The sequence below is a fragment of the Caretta caretta genome, chromosome 2 (genome assembly GCF_965140235.1).
Source record: "Caretta caretta isolate rCarCar2 chromosome 2, rCarCar1.hap1, whole genome shotgun sequence".
Lineage (NCBI taxonomy): Eukaryota > Metazoa > Chordata > Testudines > Cheloniidae > Caretta > Caretta caretta.
In genome coordinates this window covers 6,504,287-6,511,812 of record NC_134207.1, presented here as the reverse complement: position 1 = coordinate 6,511,812, position 7,526 = coordinate 6,504,287, and the positions used below count along the sequence as shown (strand labels likewise).

The following is a 7,526-nucleotide window of genomic DNA, read 5'->3' as shown; positions in this document are numbered from 1 at the left end:
TGGGCCCCTGACTCCTTCCAGCACCAGTAGCCCCGCACTTCTACAAAGGCTCCTGTGCTCTTGTACCACAGCACAAATAATAACTACAATTTAAATCGTAGGACACATTTATAAATAAGTTGGAGGAAAAGAGCAGAAAACTCAGGAGCTGATTTTAAAAAATATATATAGAAAAAAATACATGATTTGCCCTTTAAAACTCCCTTAGGAAGCATGCTATTAAATTACGAAGATTTCAATGCCAGCTTCATAACAGGTTTATAAAGTCCCCCATAAAGGGCAGAAAAAATAAAGCCTAATTGCAGCCCTTAAACTTTCCCGGATCTGCAGACCAGAGACATCTCCTAAAACACAAACTCCCAGCCCAACCCTCAAATTAGCACAGTCTTCTGCTAATTGATTGAACTTCTAGACCAACTGGAGCAAGCTTTATAGGTCTTTAGCCCCACCCCTAATAGGTTCTGGCCAATTATCTTGTTGGGAACACTGGGGCATGGCCACTAGGTAACTCGAGGGGATGGAAGACCACGGGTGTCGATGAAGCCCCCTTGCACTAGGCCCCGGTGTCCTTGCCCCCCCCCCTCCTGCCTGGAGGCACTCGCAGCAGCTCTGCGTGCTAGGCCCAAGTGTCCTTGGCCCCCCCGCCTGGAGGCACACACAGCAGTTATGCTGAGAATCTGCAACACTATGTTGCAGAGTCAGACTGCCTGAAACTAAGCAAGGCCAAACAGGGGAGATATGGAAGAACAATGCTGAATAAAGCAGCTTTATGTATAGTTTAACAAATAATACAGAGAATCAGGGAACTAGCTGGGAACTGGATTGGCTGGCTATATGAATACTTGGGGCAGCTTGCTATTGGATAAGTATGCTGGGAAAAAGGATGTATAAAAGCCTGTGTAACTTCCTGCTCTGTGTGCAGGATTTGAGATTTTATTCTCCCTGTACCTTTTTGCAGCTGCAAATAAACTTTTCTGCTTCTCCACCCCGTTGTGATTATTGGGTGTAGCACACCGGGTAACGAACCACTCAAGCTGTTGTTCAGCCTCTCGGCACTGGGTGCTGGCAACAGCTTTTGGTGTCCCTGGGTGGGCTCGAGGCTGCAATTTAGCCTTGCCCGGACCCCTCCTGGAGGTCGAGGATTGTGGCGAGAACCGACGCCCAGCGCGCACCGGTGAGTTCATCGGGGGCCTCGGAGGAGACGCGATTTGATCGACCCCAGAGGGCACAACGGTGCAACGCACTCATATAGTGGAGAAGCTGTTGTGGACGGCGGTGAAGAACCGGTCCCTTAGACATGGGGGAGGAGCAGCTGTAGGCCACGGTGAAGAACCGGTCCCTTGGATAAGGTAGGAACCTTTTAAAATCCGGATTATATGCTCTGTTGGAACCTGGGGACGCCCAGAGTTACCCTGTAGGTATGGGACAGGGACAGAGCTCAGAGGTTAGGGCACGGTGTACGCCCCTAGAGTGCATTCTAGCAAACTGGAAGGTATTTGGTGCGGATCCGATGACTAAGAGCCAATTAAAACGATTCTGTACAGTTGACTGGTCTCAATATCAACTAGAGGACCAGGAGTGGTGGCCATCAGGAGGGTCAATTAATTACAACACGATCCTTCAGTTACTCCTGTTCTGTCAGAGAACAAGGAAATGGAATGAACATATGTATGCGCATTTGTTTCTGACTTTATGTACTCGACCAGATATTTTACAGCGCTGTAATCTGACTCCGACTGGTTCGGTAGCAGCTAATGTTAGTCCCCAGACCCCCACCCCCACTGTAATGGCAGAGCCGGTGTCCCCTTCGGCCCCCACACCCCCACCGTATAAGGGTAGGATGCCTCGGGTTACAGAGATTGCCCCCTCGGTGGGACTCTATCCTTTGCTTACCGAGGCTGTTGTGGCTTGCCCAGGGGCAGACGGACGTCAGGCTACCACTATGCAAGTTTACACCTATGTGCCATTCAATCCAATAGACTTAGCAGCTTTTAAAACACAGGCTGGGGAATTCTCAACGAACGCAAGCAGGTTTATTTCAGTCTTTGAGGGGTGCCTCAGTAGTCACAAGCCGATTGAGACGACTGTAATATCCTCCTGAGAACCCTGTTGTCTGAGGTGGAGAGGGATCAGGTTACAGCTAAGGCAAGGGGAGCGTCAGCGTTCAAGCGAAAAAAAAAGAAAGGAATCTATCTGTCAAGTTCCTCTCCAAATAATTGTAAGCGGCTCAGGGCCTTTCTGGGTATGGCAGGCTTTTGCAGGATATGGATCGCAGAGTTTGGACTGTGGGCTAAACCCCTGTACGACTGTGTAAAAGGAGCAGATCATGGCCCCTTCTATTGGACCCCAGAGGCTGACAGGGCATTTAAAATCCTGAAAAGAAAATTGATGGAAGCCCCAGCTCTGGACCTGCTGGATCTCTCTAAGCCGTTTCAGTTGTATGTACATGAACGAAGGGGGGTGGTCCTAGGAGTGCTCACACAGCTGTTAGGAGCATGGAGACGTCCCGTGGCTTATTTTTCTAAGCAATTGGATCAGGTTGCAAAGGGTTGGCCGGCATGTTTACAGGTGGTCGCAGCTACTGCCCTAGTGCTTGAGGAAGCAAAGAAGCTAACATTGGGAGGGGTTATGCAAATCTATACTCCCCACATGGTCCGATGCAAAGGGAGGGCTTTGGCTCACCCAGGCTCGGATTGCTGGGTACCAGGCTAAGCTGTTAGAGAACTCTGAAGTCACCTTACAGCCTTGCCCCTCCCTTAACCCAGCCACTCTCTTGCCAGAAACAGAGGAACAGAAACATGACTGTTCAGAGATCATAGATGTCCAGTACTCCAGCCGTCCAGATTTAAAGGATGTACCCCTCCCAAATGCAGATTATGAGTGGTACACTGATGGTAGCAGTACTGTAATAAATGGGCAAAGGAGGGCGGGTTATGCTGTTGTGACCCTCCATGACACTGTGGAAGCTGAAGGTTTGCCTGCTGGGACCTCTGCCCAGCTTGCTGAACTAATAGCCCTGACCCGTGCACTTGAACTGTCAAAAGGAAAGCGGGTCAACATTTTTACTGATTCAAAGTATGCTTTTGGTGTGCTGCATGCTCATGCTGGCCTATGGAAGCAAAGGGGAATGCTGACAGCCCAAGGCTCCCCAGTCAAGTACGGGCCCCAAATCCTCCGGCTCCTAGAAGCCGTACAACTCCCCTCGGAAGTGGCGGTGGTACATTGTAAAGCCCATCAAAGGGAGGATCAAGATGTGGCCAGAGGTAACACCCGGGCAGATAGAGAGGCTAAGCATGCTGCCACCCTGCCATCCCCTCAGGCTGAGAACGCCCATATGCATGTCCTTATCCCATCAGTAGGGGAGCTTCCAACCCCTCAGTACTCTGGGGAGGAGAGACAGCTAACTGACAAACTCGGTCTCTGGGAAAAGGAGGGATGGCTCCATTCCCCAGAAGGGAAGGTCCTCTTACCAAAGGGCCTAATCCGGCCAGTGCTTCAGAAACTACATCAAACCACTCATGCTGGCAGGGAAGCACTTATCCAGCTAATGGGAAAATACTTTATCACTTCTGGACTCCGACCCCTGGCTGCCCAGGTACAAGCGGACTGCTTAGTCTGCCAAAAGAATAACCCCCGACTGGGACATCCTGTGCCACCAGCTGCCCTAGAACCCACTCCGGGCCCCGGACAAGTGTGGCAAATAGACTTTACTGAGTTTCCCCGGACCCAAGGGTTCAAATATCTCCTTGTTATAGTGGATCGGTTCAGCGGATGGCCAAAAGCCTTCCCATGCCGTAACTGCACTGCCAAAACAGTGGCCCTCAAGTTTGTTAAGGAGATCATTCCTCGCTTTGGACTCCCCCTGTGAATGAAATCTGACAATGGGACACACTTCACGTCAAAAATCATTCAAAGCATCTCACATGCCTTACAGATCCCCTGGAAACTCCATACGCCCTGGAGACTGCAAGCCAGTGGTGTAGTGGAGCGTACCAATCAGACCCTTAAACGGCATCTCTCAAAAGTGTGCCAAGAAGCCTCACTGCGATGGCCTGATGCTTTGCCCCTTGTCCTACTCCGTATCCGCGTTCTCCCAAAGGGTAGATTAGGGCTCAGTCCCTTTGAAATTATGTTTGGAAGGGCATGGCCTATGAATGGCACCCCGGTTCTGTCAGGGGAATGGGAGTTGGGTAATGGCTTTTTGTCTCAGTATATGTGTTCCCTGTCTGCTGTTCTCTTGTCTCTTCACAGGTATACCAAGGATTCCCAGCCTCTCCCCTTGGACTCTCCCATTCACTCCTTACAGCCCGGTGACTCGGTGCTTGTTCGCACCTGGAAAGACGAGCCTCTCCAGGAAAAGTGGAAAGGACCCTATACCGTCCTGCTGATCTCTCATACAGCGGCAAAGATCGAGGGACACAAGAACTGGATCCATCACTCTCGTCTGAAGGCAGTAACAGCCCCCTCGTCAGCAGGACAGTGGACCGTCCAACCTGCTGACTCCTCATCTAGTGACGATCTCGGGCTAAAGCTACTGTTTAAAAGACACAAATAGCGGGCACCTTAATGCTAAAATGGGCCCACCCAGGTACTGGAGACCCTGGGTTGGGAAAACTCTGGTCATAATTAATTGGGTAACATTGTTATTCTCTGTATTGGTATTTCCAAACTGTGCATATCGGGAGCATAACTCCTTTGTTTTGCTTGCGCACCATGTTGCTAATTTAACAAACCAGACTGATTGCTGGGTATGTGCTCCAACTCCACTATCCCCCAAAACGGGAATGCCCCTTGACATGCTGCCCCTGACCCTAGCAGAATTAGCCACCACCAAAGAGCAGGAAAGAACGGACTCACCGTTCTGGAACAAGACCTCTTTACAGCAAGCCACCTATCAGGACCAGGAGTATTCAGTTGCAGTACTCACTGAGGGAGTGTTATGTTTTACCCAAAACCAATCTGATCACTATGGGCATCCTGTGGGAAAGAGCTCCTGTGTTATTACACAGTGGGCTGGTGGGTATTAAATAAAGACCAACAGGGGAGGCCAACAGTGTGGGTGTAATGGTTCCTCCCCTTTTAGGGAAACACTTACAAATAATCTTACCACAAAAAAAGGGGTTTGGAAATGTAACTTGCCGTCAAGTTAACATCTCCAATGTAGCAAGCCCAAGTGAGAAAACTCAGAGCCAAGGCTGTTGAGTGTTCTCAAAGGGGGGAGCTGTTGGGAACACTGGGGCATGGCCACTAGGTAACTCGAGGGGATGGAAGACCACGAGTGTCGATGAAGCCCCCTTGCACTAGGCCGCGGTGTCCTTGGCCCCCCCCTCCTGCCTGGAGGCACTCGCAGCAGCTCTGCGTACTAGGCCCAAGTGTCCTTGGCCCCCCCCGCCTGGAGGCACACACAGCAGTTATGCTGAGAATCTGCAACACTATGTTGCAGAGTCAGACTGCCTGAAACTAAGCAAGGCCAAACAGGGGAGATATGGAAGAACAATGCTGAATAAAGCAGCTTTATGTATAGTTTAACAAATAATACAGAGAATCAGGGAACTAGCTGGGAACTGGATTGGCTGGCTATATGAATACTTGGGGCAGCTTGCTATTGGATAAGTATGCTGGGAAAAAGGATGTATAAAAGCCTGTGTAACTTCCTGCTCTGTGTGCAGGATTTGAGATTTTATTCTCCCTGTACCTTTTTGCAGCTGCAAATAAACTTTTCTGCTTCTCCACCCCGTTGTGATTATTGGGTGTAGCACACCGGGTAACGAACCACTCAAGCTGTTGTTCAGCCTCTCGGCACTGGATGCCGGCAACAATCTCCCTCCACTTACCTCACAATGGAATTTTACACAAAGGACCTGGGTAATCTACACACTCTCTACAGCTGGCCACTCCACCATCTGCCCCTTTAGCTCCAGCTATAGAGGTTCTGAAGGTCCCTGGTTCCAAACCCGCTGTTGGCTATAACAGCCCTTTGGGCCTGCTGCTGCCAGCTGCCTCCTGAATTCTACTGCAATGGGACTTTATCACTTCACACAGCCAGCCGGCGCTTGGCAACTTGCAGAACAGATCCTCAGCGTGTAGTCAGTTTTACTGCCTTATGGTAGGGCACCTTCTCCCCATGTCTCTGCTGCCAGTAACAGCAGCCACAAAGCAACACCTGAATCTGAAGCTGGGGGGACAGCAGGCAGCAGGGTGCAGCAAGAAAGGGGCTGGAGTAGGTGAGTTGATTTGAGCAAAGACCCTTCTTAGCATCAGCAATAAAGCAAAACTTCCAAAGGCCTTTTAACAAAATCCAGAATGACCCTCACATTGCTCACTTTGAAAACTCCATTCCACGTATTTTTCAGCTTAAGAAGACGACTTCAAGTGGGCCACATCCCTTTCCAATGCCGTTGAGCATCCCCAGTGCAGCTTAGCTTGTTTTTTTCAGGTGATGGATGTGATGGAGGGGCGTGGGAAGAAGAGACACAAAGACCAATCAGGTTTGTCTGGGATTAGTATAGCAAAATGTGTGTGTCCATCTGTCCATCCGTAATGGAGGAGGATGGCTTGGTTTGCAGGTATCAGAGCAAAATCCCCACATTCATGCTCATGTGCAGATTACTTCTGTATCTGTATTTAACTATAATAAGGTACCATGGGCCACCGGGTGTCACATGGGCTCTAGAGGGGGAATTAAAGATGCTTGGATTTCTATTCCCAGCTGTGCCCCTGAACTGCTGTGTGACCCTGGGCCCATCTCTTCCCCTCCCGGTCTTTGTCTATTGAGACCCTGGGCCTCAATAGATGTATTCACGTGCTTACCATACTGAGAATAGTTCTGCTGAAGTCACTGGTGTAACTGTAAACTCTTGGACACAGAGACTGTCTCTCACTGTGTGTCTGTACAGCACTCAGCAAACCAGGACCTAGGTTCAGCTGGGACCTCTAAGCACTACCATAATATAACTACTTGTTAATAATTAGGCCCCTATATTTCCTTGAGAAAGATCCAAATCCTGATAGGTATTAATGCTCCCAACTTCCATTGAAATCTGGGTCCTAATCCAGATGGGTCAAATTTATCCCTGCTGTGACCCCACTGAAATCAGTGCATTTACACCGGTAATGAATTTGGCCGGATGGACCTTAGTTTTCCCATCTATAAAATGGGATTGCTAATATTTGAACAAAAAGAAAAGGAGTACTTGTGGCACCTTAGAGACTAACAAATTTTTGAAGCAACTGGTGTTGTCTGGCCTACATTAAAGTGTTTCCTACCTAGAATACCAACTGTAAATGTACAGAGCAAGACCTCCAGCACTGACGGCTTTAAAACAGAAACAAATATTAAGTCTCATTGCCAAGCTATGCTATAGCTGGAAGAAGCAACAATGTTAGTTTTGTGTGGGGGTTTCCCCTTTTTTGCTGCCTCCTCAGGAATGGCCTGCTGCTTAGAAACCATCTATATTCTGTATTTCCCCTGCTTCATCCTATATTAGGGAGATTTCCATGAAAACAGGATGTTTGTCTTAAGAAAT

At 49.1% G+C, this 7,526-nt stretch overlaps 1 long non-coding RNA gene across 1 annotated transcript; it reads left to right on the top strand.

The window, feature by feature from the left end:
• Nucleotides 1-481: 481 nt before the first annotated feature.
• LOC125632900 (uncharacterized) lies at nucleotides 482-5,732 on the top strand. Its single transcript, XR_007355443.2, has 2 exons — nucleotides 482-1,349; nucleotides 4,252-5,732. It is a non-coding gene; the product is annotated as an uncharacterized LOC125632900 (long non-coding RNA).
• Nucleotides 5,733-7,526: the final 1,794 nt, after the last annotated feature.